The following is a 14,836-nucleotide window of genomic DNA, read 5'->3' as shown; positions in this document are numbered from 1 at the left end:
TGACATGCCACTTCTGTCTGTAACATGCTTAGAGAGTCTACATAAGACTTTGCTACATAAGAGCTAGATTTTATTATTATTATTTATTAACCAATTTATAAATGGAACCGTAATAGTAAGTATGACTAAAAGTCTAATCCTCTCTCGAATTCTCCTAAACTATTGGCCTCAGTGGCTGTGTGAAATGAGTATTTCATTAGTGTTCTCAAAGCACTTTGAGATTCTCATACAGAAGTAGCTACTCTTTGGGCATGTAAAGTGTTGTTAAGCGTTGTAGTTGGGAGATGGAGCTATTGTTCTGAATCATCTGCTTGGCCCTGTTGGGCAGAAAGGGCAGGCGAAAGCTGAGGGGGTGTTGAAGCACCTTCCTGTAGCATGGATCCAAGCAGTGAAAGCTTTCTCTCCTCCTCTGAAGCAGCAGCAGAACCCTTAGGACTTATCTACACAAGAAAGTTGCCCTCGTTCAATTTTAAGAGGTGAATTTAAACTTCATTTAGAGTTATGCTGTGACTTAAAGCAATGCAAATAGGGAGATTCTTATTTTGGTTTAAACAAGGTTTATTTCAGTTTATCTAAATTGATTAGAAACTGGTTTAAAATAAACTGCTATAAGAGTGTCCGCAAAGGGGATTGCACTGGTTTAACTAAATTGGTTTTAAAAGAGATTGAATTTAAACTGGTGCTACTTTCTTGTAAAGACAGAGCCTCTGAGAGGAAGGGCTGTAATCAGAGTGATACCCCCATTTTAGGTAGACTGCAGCCCTTACCGCTGCCTTAGCCTTTCAGAACCTTACAAGCCATCTCTTGCTGACAACCTGTCCGACCCTCAGTACCTTAGGCCTGGTCTACACTATGCGTTTAAATCGATTTAAAGAGCGTTAAATCGATTTAACGCTGTACCCGTCCACACTACAACGCCCTTTATATCGATATAAAGGGCTCTTTAAATCGATTTCTGTACTCCACCCCGACGAGAGGAGTAGCGCTAAATTCGATATTAACATATCGGATTACGGTTAGTGTGGACGGAAATCGACGTTATTGGCCTCCGGGCAGCAGCATGCTGCTGCTCCTCTCCACCCACACCGCTAAGTCCTGCTGATTATTCATCACGCCGGAGGCGCCTCCCCCTCTATTTATGTCCACTAATCAGTGTTTCTTCCTGCATTCTTTATTACTTCATGACACAAATGGGCAGGACACTGCCCACGTGTAGCCCAGGAAAGGTTGGGGAGAGGGAAAGAACGGGTGGGTTGTTGCAGGGGCACCCCCTGTGAATACTGACACGGAGCAGCTGTTTTGCTCTCTGATACACTGCGTCTTAACAACTTGCCCTTATTCTAGAGGACCGACTTCTATTTTTAGAAACATAGGGAGGGATTGACTCGGGAGTCAATCCCAATTTTGGCTTTTGCGTTGCGCCCCGCGGCCGATTTGCAGCCAGGGGGCCACTTTTCATCTGGAAATTAGCCCAAAGCGGAGGGAACCAAGTAAACCGAGAGGGGAGAAAGATAACGTCATTCATTGCCATGTTTACTCCGGCAGTAGACGGTAATAACGACTGTAACCATCTTGCTATCATGCAAAAGCAAGTGATGAATGCTGCTGTGTAGCGCTGGAGTATCGCCTCTCTGTCCGCGGCATCCAGTACACATACGGTGCCGGAAAAAAAAAAGCTGAACGGGCTCCATGGTTGCCGTGCTATGGCGTTCTGCCAGGCAATCCAGCGAAAAACGTGTGCGAATAGGATGTCAGCTGATTTTCCCGGAAAGTTGTTTCCCGGGAGGAAGGAATGACTGACGACATTTACCCAGAACCACCCGCGACAATAATGATTCAACCCAGAATTCCAAGGGGCGGGGGAGACTGCGGGAACTATGGGATAGCTACGGAAGAGCTACCCACAATGCAACGCTTCAGAAATCGATGTTAGCCTCGGACCATGGACGCACAATGCCGAATTACTGTGCCTAGTATGGCCACATGAAATCGAATTTATAATATCAGTTTTATAAAACCGATTTTAGCTAATTTGATATTATCCCGTAGTGTAGACGTGGCCTTAGAGACACCCATTCCTTCTCTGCACCCCAGTGCTTCCTTCCTTCCCTTCCACAAATACCCAGTATGTTTATTGCTGCTAATTCCACTCCGTCTTAGTTCTTTACATCCGTAAGTCTAGGCACTTCACAAAAGAGGTTATGTAGCATTGTCTTCATTATAGAGATGGGGGAAACTGAGACACAGGGAGGTGACGGTCTTTGCCTAAGGTCAGATGGCAGGTCATTAGCAGAGCCAGGTCTTCTGAGTTCTAGACCAGTGCCCTATCCACTGGACCATACTGTCTCCTACTTCCCCAGCCTGTCTCATAGCTCCTATGCCTAAGCTGCCAGGCACCTCAACACAATAATTGAGTCACCCATGAACAAATCGTTCTTTCTTGTGGGCAGAGCCACGTAATATTGAACAGGACACCATTGTAAACAAGGTGCATCTCTTCCCTGGAGGAGCAGCTGCTACTAAAAATCATAACTGACTGGGTACTGGTTGGAAGGTTGAAATATGTGTGCGCGCTGCAGGGGGGAAAGTGCCACATCCTAAGTCTTTGGTTATTTTAAATGGCTAGTCCTGCCGGCTGCCCCTGTGCCGGTGTTCCTAGAGAATGATGTTGATCCCGCATGGTTGGGATGTTAAGCCATTGTGTTTGGTTTCAGGAAAGGGGAGCGTTTGTCAGCTGTGGGGTTTCTCCCTAGCAGTTCAGCAAACTGATGAAAACCTTTTCCCCATTCTGTGCCCAGCCCTTCCCCCGACTTTGGTTTTGGCTCTTCAATCCCTTCCCTGGTTTGCTGGCAGCTCGACCTTTGGGGGTGGGGATTCCATTTTGGCTCTAGATGTTACTTAAAGACCAGCTGTTTGCCTGGCTTACTGGTGAGACCAACCCTCTGCAGAGAACACTGTGGGCCAGCCTTCTTTGATTCAGGACATGGGGATGGAAGGACTTGACACAGGCCCCTCTGTGACTTTGGTGCATTCCTAGCTGACCCCATCAGAGTCACAGGTGGGGCCCTGAGACACGGATATCTGGATTCGTGGGACGAAAACATTGATTACCCAGACGAATCTTGCATTTCTTTAAAAGTCATGTATAGGGGTTGCTGGACAACATTTGACCATTGGGCCAACGAGTCCAGTATCCCACTGAGGAAAACACACCCTGCGTTGCACCTGGCCTATTGAACAATGCTGCAGGTGCAGAGGGGAAAAGGCTTTCTGCCCTGCTACAGGAATATTTCATAGACAATGACTGGATCCATCCACCTGTCTATCCCATTCATAGGTATGAATATGCTGAAGGAAATAAAGAACAGACCCTGTGTAACTTCGTGGAGGATGCAAAAGAAAGATAGGAAGAATAGTAAGAGGCCAGCGTTGCTCCATTAGGAGCTGCTTAAGGAGCTGAAAATCAAACAAGAATTCTACAAAAAAGTGGTTAACATGGACATATTGCTGAGGAGGAGTCTAAAAGAATAACACAAGGACGTAGGGATGAAATCAGAAAGGCTAAGGCACAAAATGATTTATATCTAGCAAGAGACTGAAAAGGCAATAAGCAGAGATTCTATAAATACATTAGGAAAGATGAAAGAAAGTGTCGGTCCCCTACTTAGTGGAAAGTGAGATCTAATAACTGATGACATCAAGAAGGCTGAGGTGTTTAATGCCTATTTTGCTTAAGTCTTCACTAAAAAGGTTAGTGGCAACCCAGTATTTTACACAGTGAATATTAACAAGGGGTAAGGAATGCTAGGCAAAATAGGGGAAGAACAGGTTAAAGAATATTTAGGTAAGTTAGATGTATTCAAGTCATGAGGGCCTGATGAAATTCACCCTGGGTTACTTAAGGAAATAGCTGAAGCAATCTTGGAACTGTAAGCATTTATCTTTGAGAACTCATGGAGGACACGTGAGATCTCACAATACCTATCTAAACATAGTACCTATCTTTAAAAAGGGGAACAAGGAGGACCCTTGGGGAACTGTGACCAGTCATCTTAACTTCAGTACAAAGATACAGGAACAAATTATTAAAGAAGCATTTTGTAGGCACCTGGAGGGTAATAGGTAATAGCCAGTGTGGATTTGTCAAGAACAAATCTTGCCAAATCAACCTAATTTCCTTCTTTGTTACTGACTAGTGGATGGGGGATGTAATACATTTTGATTTTTAATAAGGTTTTTGACACAGTATCATTCTTATAAGTAAACTAAAGAAATGTGGTCTAGGTCAGTGGCTCTCAGCCTTTCCAGACTACTGTACCCCCAAGTTTCACCTCACTTCAAAACTACTTGCTTACAAAATCAGACACACAAATACAAAAGTGCCCCAGTACACTATTGCTGAAAAATTGCTGACTTTTTTCATTTTTGCCTTATAATTATAAAATAAATCAATTGGAATAAAAATATTGTACTTGCCTTTCAGTGTATAGTATGTCATTATATGAAATTTTAGTTTGTACAGACTTCGCTAGTGCGAACCCCAGACCAGCAGCGAGCTGAGCAGGCCGGTGGGGTAAGATCAGCGTTTTAATTTAATTATAAATGAAGCTTCTTAAACATTTTGAAAACTTTGTTTATTTTACAATACAACAGTAATTTAGTTATATAATGTATAGTCTTAGAGAGAGAGACCTTCTAAAAAACATTAAAATATATTACCAGCACACGAAACCTTAAATTAAAGTGAATAAATGAAGACTCGGCACACCACTTCTGAAAGATTGCTGACCCCTGATCTAGAATGAATGCCCAAATGATTGAAAGGCTGTACTCAAAAAAGTAGTCTTGGTCCTCTGTCAAATAGGGAGGACGTAGCTAGTGGGGTCTGTTCTGGACCTAGTAATGGTTGATATTTTCACTAATGCCTTGGCTGATGGAGTGGAGAGAGTGCTTATAAAATGGGCAGATGACATGAAGCTGGCAGGGGTTCCTAGCACTTTGGAGGCTGGGGTTAGAATTCAAAACAAGCTTGATAAATTGGAGAATTGGTATGAAATCAACAAGACAACATTAAAAAATGCAGAGTACTACACCTAAGAAGGAAAAATGTACAACTACAAAATGGGGAATAAATGGCTAGGCAGTAGTCCTGCTGAAAAAAGATCTGGATCACAAACGCAATGAGTCAACAATGTGACGCATCTGTGAAAAAGGCAAATATTCTGAGGTGTATTAACAGGAGTGTTGTATGTAAGACACAGAGGGTAATTGTTCCACTCTACTCAGCACTGGTGATTCAGCTGGAGTAGTGTCCAGTTCTGGGCACCACATTTTGAGAAAAAGGTGGACAAATTGGAGAGAATCCAAAGGAGACCAACAAAAGTGATTAAAGGTTTAGAAAAGCTGACCTATGAGGAAAGGTTTAAAAAAAAAAACAAACCCCCAAACCCAACAACCTGGGCACGTATTGTCCTGAGAATAGAAGAGTGAGGGGAAGACCTGGTAAGTCATCTTTATGACCACCCTTAACATAATAGAAGATGGTGATCAATTGTTCTCCATGTCCACTGAAGGTAGGACAAGAAGCAATGGGCTTAATCTGGAGCAAGAGAGACTTAGGTTAGATATTAGGAAACACTTTCTAACTATCAGGGTAGTTAAGCTCTGGAATAGTCTTCCAGGGAGGTTGTGGAATCCCTGTCTTTGGAGGTTTATAAGAACAGGTTGGATAACCACCTGTCAGGGATGATCTAGGTTTACTTGATCCTGCATCAGCACAGAGAGATGGATTAGATCAGTGCTCCAGTCTGCGAGTCATCGGCTGCTAGTCCACGGTGAGTTTCCTCATAAGAGGTTGAATAGGATAATATGACTCCGGTCCCTGGCACAATGGGGAAAAAAAATTGCTGGTCCCCTACATCAGATAGTTGAGAAGCACTGGACTAGATGGCCTCGCTGGTCCCTTCCAGCCCTGCAGGTCTATGATTCTGTGCTCTCCTGAGTATATTTAGAATCTAGCAAAACAAAAATTGTGTTTAGTATTGCTGTAATGCATAGAGGCCCCAATCTCAGTTGAGGCCTACGCTGTGCTAGGTGCTGTACATATGTGAAAGTCAGAAGCAGTCCCTGGAGAGCTCAGGTCTGAACAGACAAGACAAGGGGACAGGGAAGGGGAAAGTGACTTGCCCAAGGTCACCCAGCAGGTCGGTGGCAGAGCTGGAAATAGTACCCAGGTCTCCTGATTGCTTTATGCACTGTGCCTTGTAATGAGGCCTCGTGAAGTGGTGGCTCTGGCTGACCCAGTCTGTGTGGGATGGCTGGGCTAGTTGGACGTCTCCCCATTGGAGTCTTCCCTATGCTCTGGGTACTGATTCAGTGGTTCCCAGCCACTGGTAGTTTTGGCCTGGGTTTGTTATGGTCTCTTTGCTCTCCCCTCCCTATCTTAATGATCAGCCCCTTGGCTGGGCTTTGGTGCATGGTCGCTGCTCACCCACTGTTCAGCTATGCATTTTCTAGTCCACATTGGAGCCTGGTCTGGAGCAGGCCAAGTCCTACAGGTGTGGGGAGTGAATACATGCATTTGAATAGGGGTGGAGGGCGTAGCCAAGGTCTGATAAACTGGAACGGTTGCCTGTGTGATAGGCAAATGAAGGGTTAAAGGGGCAAGCTCTCTGCACTCCTTCCCAACATAATCCTCTTATTTTGAAGAAGAGTGCAGGCTGGGTAACCCCACCCGAGGCCTGGGGCAGAGAGCCTCATTCTCATGGTCCCTGTGCGTGGCTGGCAGATGTTTCTTGTTTCCTGAAGCCGTGCTGCTCCTACTGCCTGGGAAACCCACAGAGGCGGGGGAGGATCTGCGGGCTACTGGACTGGGAGCGGCTGCTGCCAGGCGGAAGTGCTTAGTTAGTTAGGTTTTCCTAGACAGCTTTGAATGGGAGCCAGCAGCCCTCATGCTACAGGAGAAAATCCACGAGGACAGGAAATCCAGCAGCAGCTCCATATCCGTGCTAAGGCTGTCTGCTTGGCATTGCTGATCCCATCCGTTCTTTCCACCTCTCTCCCCGAACAATAACCTCCAATGGCTTTTGATTCAGTATCTTGCTTGACTTCTGATGTACATTATTTGGCATCGTTCTGAGGTATCTGCATGCAGGATGTTAGTTAGGTGATGAGGGCAGAGAGGGTTAGAGTGACTTGAACTACAAGCACTTGGGCTCTGGCTTTTCCAACTCTGCCATGTGTGCTCCCCAGCATCCAGCATGGAACAGAGAAGTGGAGATTTTAGTAGTTTTTTCTATTTGTCTTTGCTTTAAAGTCACCCCTGTTTGAGAGCTACAAACTCCTCTCTTCCAGAGGTTATTTTTTTAAGGCCAGAAGGGACCCCTGTGACCATCTAATCTGAACTCCTGCAGAACAGGCCCTAGAATTTTCCATCCAGCCAGTCCTGCACCGAGGGTAGGAACTGATGGTAACAGTTACCACTCAAGCAAATGACTGCTGCTATACTGTGGGCAGGTTACAGACTGCTAGCTAGCTAGACCCTTCGCACCCACCAAGACCCCAACACCCGATGAAGGCTGCCTGCAAAGATGTGTCCTTCTGAAGAAGGCTTCTTGGCTGTCAAAAAAGGGGGCAGGGAAGGAAAGCAATCTCCATGAGTAGATACGCTGTTACATACAGCGTGAGCGCTGCAGTAGTATCTGTGCTTCCTAGACCTAGGGCAAGACGGGGTAAATGGAAACTGGCCGTCCCTAAAAGAAATGTGACTGCAGCAGCATCCCATAAAACTCAGCCTGCTGTGGTCTATAGGCCTGCTGTAACCTCTGGCAGCTGCAGGACAGTGCCTTCTGCTGCTTAATAATTAATGGGAACGTCCCCCATCTGCTTTGTGAACAGAACAACTTGGGTACTATAATAGAGAAACTACTTTATTCCTCCTTACTCCTCTCCAAACCCCCCCCCCCCCCGCAAGAGTTCCCCTCCCAGAGGGTTGTAGGAAGCACTCAGCACCCCATCTTGTATTGGTACAGTGAGCCTGCTAAACATGACCTACAATGGGGGGAAATAAATTAGGCTTATGTCTTTTTCCTTATGGTGATTTTGAGGCCCTCTGAAAGGTTTTGTTTAAAAAGGAGCCTGCTTGTTTCATTCCTTGAGACACCCAGGTCGTGTGGACCCTGGGAGACTCCATGGTGACTGGAAGGCTAATTAAATGATGACCTCACTGGAGAAGAGACTGAAAGCTGAGCAGAGAAGGGATTTTTATGCTGTCTGTATCAGGCTCTAGCTCTGATTGCAGTGATGAGTGGCCTGAAAATGATGTAGCGCACTAGGGGAAACCCCATGTGTCGGACTCCATTTGCATCTCATGCTTTCCTTGTGTAAAGCTTAGGGTTTGCACTACTGCACCTATGTTAGTGACTGCCAGAGTGCTTGTGATTGGAACTGGGGCAAATTCCCAGTGTCGACAAGCCCTCAGTCACTGTTCAAAAAATTCTTTGGTTTTTAACACCTTTATCTCCAATGTAGAATAAACTATTCGGAGAAAAGAGGTCTCTCTGTTAAAGAGTCAATTAAGGTGAGAGAGCTCACAACACACAACCTCTGAGAGGCCCAGAAGTTCCTCCAATTCTACCAGTCTCAACACTCTTGATATTTTTAAAGTAAAAAAGCAAGCAGAAATCGTGGTTTTGTTTTTTAAATTACTTTGCAGGCTTTTTCCATAAAGGTGGAGGAAGGGCAAAAGCCCACTGTTTGACATATGTGTTGCAGGTAGTCCTTAATGGACCAGTAAGGAGAGGTGTCTGTCCAATTGGTTTCTGGAATTTGGAAGGTGCCTAAAAGGAGCCTGCAAGTGAGAGCAGCAGAGGTGCTGGCACCTGGTGAACACAGAAGTTGGCACCGAGCACACCAGTGCTGGTATGTATATGTACTGTTAGCAGTCTGAATAAATATGATTGGTGTGCCACATAAGGGAAGATCACCGTTGATCTGAAGGGGTAATCTAGAAGATGTCAACATATGTTGGCAAACAACTCAACTCCCTGTGTGGACACTTCTGTTTTTTGATTTGAATGGCTTATTTTATTTTTACTTAAACCTGTTCCTGATTGAACTCTTAGATTAAACTGAAATGAGTGTCCACACAGCTTTTTTCACTAGTTTATTGAAACTGGTTTAAAATAAATCCTTTAGATAAGCACATGCCACTCTGTGTGTAGATAAGCTCTTGGAGCACATTTTACATTAAAACTGATTAATACTGGGGGAGGGCCCTCAAAATCCAATCACCTCTTTACTGGGGGATTATTGAAAAGAGCTAGATCATAATTTTAGTATTAGAATTTGGTATGTAGCCACCTGCCGCCCGGCAATATGTAATACGTGTGGCTGGCACCATGGAAATCTCTCCTCCCCTCTTGTGCCATTCCTATGGCTGTTAATAGTGTTCATATTTCCCTGGAAATAATCTATCTTGACAGCCTCCTGTTTGGTCCTGCAGTGTTTGTAAGTACTTCTCCCCTCCTGATGCCACTGGGAAGCCATTTTCCAAGCCTGTGGTGGCAGATGGCTCTTTTCCATTGCAGATCTCCCCAAAATTGGAAATGATCTACGCAGTGCACCTCAGACTTTTTACCCCACCCTTTCTGCACGCACAGCAGGGATCATGTCAAAAGTGGGAACCTGTTCTAGACTGACTCCCTGTGCCACTAACCTTCAGCATGTATAGCTCATTAGCATGCAAATGTCCAACCCAAAGTGTCAGTCCTCCTGCTCCCATCACATATGTGATAGGCTGTTCTCTGACTAGGAGACACACGGGCATTTGTTTGACTTCCCTTTGCATACTGACGTGGGGCCACATTGACATGGTGAGGGCACAGTCTGGAATGGGTGCACTGGCTTCAGTTGAGTTACTGGTGTGAATCTGGATTGCAACAGAGAACAGAATTTGACCATGGAATCACCATCTTCTGCCCACAATTTTCCCATACCACCTGTGCTGTGTTCCTCCCAATGTCCTGCAAAGAAGGTGCTTTTAGGATGAAGACTGTTGGATGACTTCGGGAGAGGGAGGCTTCCTGAATGTTGATTTAATACAGTAACTCCTCACTTAATGTTGTAGTTATGTTCCTGAAAAAGTGACTTTTTAAGTGAAACAATGTTAAGCGACTCCAATTTCCCTGTAAGAATTAATGTAAATAGCGGGGGTTAGGTTCCAGGGAAATTTTTTCACCAGACAAAAGACTGTATTGTCTGTCAGGTATCAGAGGGGTAGCCGTGGTGTGGATCTGTAAAAAGTGACAGAGTCCTGTGGCACCTTATAAACTAACCGAAGTATTGGAGTATAAGCTTCTGACGAAGTGGGTATTCACCCACGAAAGCTTATGCTCCAATACTTCGGTTAGTCTATAAGGTGCCACAGGACTCTTTGTCTCTTGATATTGTGTGTCCACACACTCTCTAAGTTTTAAACAATTTAAATATTGGTACACAGCGATGATGACTGTGAAGCTTCGTTGAGGTGGTGAAGTCAGAGGGTGGGATATTTCCCAGGGAAGGCCTTACTTCTAAGTGATGAACCAGCAAACTAGCTCAGGGGCCGCAGGAGCGTGTTGGCCCCTTCTGTGAGTGGCGTGGGGCTGGGGTAGGCAGGGAGCCTGCCTTAGTGGCAGCCACGCTGCACCGCTGACAAGGAGCTGCCACAGGTAAGTGCTGCCCAGCAGGAGGCTGCACCCCCAGCCCTGAGCCCCTTCACGGAGCCAGCACTCTGAACCCTCTCCTGTGCCCCAACCCTGACCCCCCGCCCCCCCCAGAGCCATCACCTTGTACCTCATCCTGCACCACAACTCCCTGCCCCAGCCCAGAGCCCCCTCCTGCACCCAAACTCCCTCCCAGAGCCCACACTCCCTCCTGCACCCCAACCGTCTGCCCCAGGCCGGAGCTCCCTCCTGCACCCAAACTCCCTCCCAGAGCTTGCACCCCTCAGGCTCACCCAGAGCCTTCTCCCACACTGTGAAGCCCTGTGAGCCCACACCCTCTCCCTAACCCCAACCCCCACCCCAGTCCGGTGAAAGTGAGTGAGAGTGGGGGAGAGGGAGTGACTGAGAGAGTGGGGGATGAAGTGAGTGGGTTGGGGCTTTGGGGAAGAGGAGGGGCCTCAGGGAAGGGGCGGGGGTAGATCCTGGGTTGCCCTTAAATTCAAAAAGTGATCTTGGGTGTAAAAAGGTTGGAGACCACTGGTTTAAAGCTTGCTCAATGCACATGTCAGTCTGTTCTCAAGAATGGCAAAGTCCTTCTCCTGTGATGTGATGCATAGATCACTGGTGTATATAAAATGTCTCATATTGCTCTGTATGGGCTGGTCATTGGTATCTATAAGAGGATTGGTGCTAACACATTGCCCGGTGGGAGGCCATTTTGTTGTTTCCTATGACTCTGTTTCTGGCACAGTTCTGGGCCTGGGCAGAGCAATGGAAGAGGCAGAACTGGAGGAGCAGGTGGTGCAACGGCTCAGCTCTGAGGGGTCCAGATAGGGTTGGGGGAGGAGGAGGTGCAATAGCTCAGGGCTGAAGGGCATGGGCAGGGCTGGGGGGCAGGAGGTGCAGTGGCTCAGGGCTGGCGGGCATGGGGGAGCTGTGGAGGGAGTGGCAGGTCTAGAATGAGGCTTTCTTTTAAATGTATAAAACACTCTCTCATCCAACAGACTCCAAGCGTGCGCGCGCACACGGTGTACAAACTGTTACTGATGACGACAAACTATAAATGATCTCTCACCTAGCACAAAACCTAGCTGTCCCTCCCCACCCCACCACACACGCACAAGCAGAAGCCTGAGCGAATACGCAGCCTTGAAGCTTAGCAGATTTTGGCTGTGGGCCAGCATGAGAAGTGAATACCAGAGGCGAGGGCCGGAGCGAGCATGTGGCCTCCAGTGCCTGGATATGTAAATCCAGGGACTCGTCCCAGTAGATCACGACTCTCCTGACTGCTCACAGGATCTCGGGAGTTCCAGCCTGAGATTGAGGGGCATCCAGGTTTAGCACTGCAGGGGGAAGGCCTGCTTGGTAGCAGTGTCCATGCTGCCTGGCTCCTCTCCCGGGGCACTAGGTTCGATGGCAGAGCTTTAAAAACAAACAAGGAAGCTTGAGTGTCTGATTCCGTTTGTGTGGAAGCCAGCAAGTGCCTCACTGTTCCAAAGAGAGAGACGGTGAGCCGGGGGGAGACGGGCTTGAGGATTGGCTGGCGTTACGGCTCGCTGCTTGCTGATCCTTGGCTGACTTCTGGCAGGTGGTAGCCATAGTCTGATGGGGGTGGATTGCCATTTAAACGGTCAGGGTTTTGTAATCTTCCTCTTGTACGTGCTGAGTCAGAGTTCCTCTTTCACAGTGAAATTAGGACAAAAATAAAGTGTGTGTAAGTAAATAAAGGGTGCACTCCCCTGCCCACTGCTGGTAATGGTAATGCAGGTTTCTGCCGAAGCCTCACTTCCCAGCAATACTGATCACAAGTGCCCTCTGCCAGCACCTTTAACATTGCTAATAAGTCAGACTGGCTGCAACTGAGGAGACAAATGCATGATGTTCGCTCAATTCCTTGGGAAAATTAATGAGCCTTTTTGAAGCATCGTTCCCAGCTCAGGAGCACAGAGGAGATGGGGAGGGGCTGTGGAGTTGGGCCCTGCTTCCTTACTGTTGCTCCTCAAACAAGGCTTCAAGTAGCCAATATAGCAATAGGGGCTTATTAGCTTAGCTGGCTAGCACAGGGGTTCTCAGACTTCTGTATTGGTGACCCCTTTCCCATTCCAAGCCTTTTGAGTCTGACCCCACCGTGTACATTAAAAACACTCTTTTATATATTTAACACTATTTATTATAAATGCTGGAGGCAAAGCGGGCTTTGGGGTGGAGACTGACAGCTCGCGTTCCTCCCATATAATAACCATGTGACCCCCCTGAGGGGTCCCGACCCCCATTTTGAGAACCCCTGGGCTAGCAGCTAATGTAGGTGCCTTGCCCTCTGATGTGTGAATCCATGGCGGAAGGCTGTAACCTCTGTAGGCCCTTGAGAAACCTGACTACCACGTTTGTGAACAGACAGAACAGTTATCGATCTTGGGCTGGTACCACATGACAGAACAAGGAGTAATAGTCTCAAGTTGCAGTGGGGGAGGTTTAGGTTGGATATTAGAAAAAACTTCTTCACTAGAAGGGTGGTGAAGCACCTAGGGAGGTGGTGGAATCTCCTTCCTTAGAGGTTTTTAAGGTCAGGCTTTACAAAGCCTTGGCTGCGATGACTTAGTTGGGAATTGGTCCTGCTTTGAGCAGGGGGTTGGACTAGATGACCTCTAGAGGTCCCTTCCAACCCTAATATTCTATGATTCTAATTGTTTAACTCAATTCCGAAGATGGTGGCATATAGCCAAAAAGCTTGCTTAAAAAAAAAAATTGATAGTGCTGCCTAGTGATTAGGGCAGGGGCTGGAAGTCAGGACTCCTGGGTTCTACTCCCAGCTGTGCTGTTAATATTAACAACATTGATTTGGTTAAAATCAGAGACTTCTAGGCCAAGATTTTCAAACCTGACTAGTGATTTTGGGCACCCAACTTGAGACCTCTCTAAAAGGGCCTGATTTTCATAGGGCGGGTACTCAGCACTGTCTGAGAATCAGGTCCCTTTAAATTGGGCAAGTTAGGTGCCAGTTTTGTCTTTAATCTATTCCTCAGCTTCCCCATCTGTAAAACAATGCCTTCCTTACCTAACCGCTCAACCCGTGAATGTGTGCAGTCTCATTGAGAGCATCGGATGGCGCATGCTGTAGAAGTGCACAGTGTTCTGTTTAGGATAGAATTTGTGAATGGGTTTTAATTCAGACTGATTTTTTTCTGATTATTTGAAGTGACTTCTGTTACTGATGATGGATGCCAGATAATAGGTCTTACCGCCAAAGTTCTCTATTTTAGATGACTTCTCCCCTCCTGCCCCCTCTCCAGTTTTAAGCAACATTCACATACTTTTTAAGCAAGATGAATTCAGATTTAAATTTGAATGAATTTCCATTCAAATAGAAATCTGACCATAAACGCAGAATAAAACCATCCAACCTCCAAAGGCAGAGCACTGTGTGACAGAAGGAAAAAGGTATGAACTCAGATAGTGTGAACCAGTGGATTCTAACCCACCCCAGGGAGTTTGGCAGACAGTCATGAGGGTGAGCTGGCCCTCCAACAAAGCCCCAAATCCCACAGCCCCCAAAGGTACTCAGCCATGGCCAGGTAGGCTGGGATGACCTGACCGCCACAGACATGATGGGGGGAGAAAAGGAAGCCAAAGGGGCTGCAGTGGTACTTAGCAAAGAGGTGTATCTGTATTTGGGTTATCATCTACACCCAGTCTTTAGTTCCACTTCCCCATATGTTCTCTTACATCTCCGGTAAGTTCGGAGTTTCCTAGGGACGCGTTTCCAAGCCTGTGCCCAACTCTCCCCAAACTCTGTACCTTGTTCCCAATGTGTGTGCCTCTTTTCCGGCCCATCTCTGGAGCCATTTTTTCCCTTGGTGCTCCTTCAGCTTCCAGTTATCTTGGGTGTTACTGTCTCTCTCTGCCATCAATTGGGTCTGGCTTATATAAACTCCATGTCCCCCCCTATTCCCAGCAACCTCTGAGAGGAGTGGTTGATTGAAGTCAGCTACTTGGGTGGTTTTTTTTCCTTCCCATGTGACAGTTCACTGTGTCACATATGGATACATTTCCAGGGAATTTTAGTGGCACAGGAAAGCATAAAAGAGGTTATAGGTCCTTAGGATTTTCTTTCCTAATTTGATTGTCTCGCAAGT

At 46.6% G+C, this 14,836-nt stretch overlaps 1 protein-coding gene across 5 annotated transcripts in view; it reads left to right on the top strand.

Annotated features, from left to right (window-relative positions):
* Nucleotides 1-14,836, top strand: part of HRAS (HRas proto-oncogene, GTPase) — a 76,187-nt gene that overhangs the window by 42,380 nt on the left and 18,971 nt on the right. The window contains exon 2 of one of the 5 annotated variants that reach the window (XM_032773423.2): nt 8,773-8,919. The exons of the other annotated variants lie outside the window; for them this stretch is intronic. The gene's annotated coding sequence lies outside the window, so the exon portion shown is untranslated. The remainder of the gene's footprint in view (nt 1-8,772; nt 8,920-14,836) is intronic. 5 annotated transcript variants of the gene reach the window in all.

The sequence above is a fragment of the Chelonoidis abingdonii genome, chromosome 4, assembly GCF_003597395.2.
Source record: "Chelonoidis abingdonii isolate Lonesome George chromosome 4, CheloAbing_2.0, whole genome shotgun sequence".
Taxonomy (NCBI): domain Eukaryota; kingdom Metazoa; phylum Chordata; order Testudines; family Testudinidae; genus Chelonoidis; species Chelonoidis abingdonii.
Note: the sequence above shows the minus strand (reverse complement) of the source record. Positions and strands in the feature narration are given on the sequence as shown.